This window comes from Arachis duranensis, unplaced genomic scaffold (genome assembly GCF_000817695.3).
Source record: "Arachis duranensis cultivar V14167 unplaced genomic scaffold, aradu.V14167.gnm2.J7QH unplaced_Scaffold_69002, whole genome shotgun sequence".
Taxonomy (NCBI): Eukaryota; Viridiplantae; Streptophyta; class Magnoliopsida; order Fabales; family Fabaceae; genus Arachis; species Arachis duranensis.
Genome location: NW_026265037.1, coordinates 20,612 through 21,699, shown reverse-complemented (window position 1 = coordinate 21,699; position 1,088 = coordinate 20,612).

Genomic DNA, 1,088 nt, shown 5'->3' with positions numbered 1-1,088 from the left:
AAAATTGGATTTTGGTGCGAAACTAAAATACTTTCCGCAGCCGGGAGTTGAACCTGGAAGTTCTCATCATTGAAATCCCCTGGGTGATACTACGGATGGTGAAATTGTTGATTTCTTTCTCGAAACTTATATTATTATTATCTTAAATTTTGGTTGATGTTTTGATAGACAAGTTCCAGAATTTGTTATATCATGATATTTTTCTCAATTTCTAAAAATGAGTATTTTATTGAAGTAAAATATTTTTCTTCAGTTTTATGTATATATCAAATTAAATGTAAAAGTGTATTAAACATTATTAGTGATACTAAACCTTATTTGATAATAATTTGTTAGAGTAAGGTCAAAATTAATATTATAATGGGAATAACTAACCATTATTGTTAACAATGAATAAATTCGTCCGTTCTTCACACAAGTGAGTAAAAAAATATATGATGCTAAAAAATTGGATTTTGGTGCGAAACTAAAATATTTTCCGCAGCCGGGAGTTGAACCCGAAAGTTCTCATCATTGAAATCGCCTGGGTGCTACTGCGGATGGTGAAATTGCTGATTGCTTTTCTCGAAACTTATATTATTATTATCTTTAATTTTGGTTGATGTTGTGACAGACAATTTCCAGTATTTGTTATATTATGATATTTTTCTTCAATTCTAAAAATGAGTATTTTATTGAAGAAAAATATTTTTCTTCAGTTTTATGTATATATCAAATTAAATGTAAAAGTGTATTAAACATTATTAGTGATACTAAACCTTATTTGATAATAATTTGTTAGAGTAAGGTCAAAATTAATATTGTAATGGGAATAACTAACCATTATTGTTAATAATGAATAAATTCGTCCGTTCTTCACACAACTGAGTAAAAAAATATATGATGCTAAAAAATTGGATTTTGGTGCGAAACTAAAATATTTTCCGCAGCCAGGAGTTGAACCCGAAAGTTCTCATCATTGAAATCGCCTGGGTGCTACTGCGGATGGTGAAATTGCTGATTGCTTTTCTCGAAACTTATATTATTATTATCCTAAATTTTGGTTGTTGTTTTGATAGAAAAGTTCCAGAATTTGTTATATCATGATA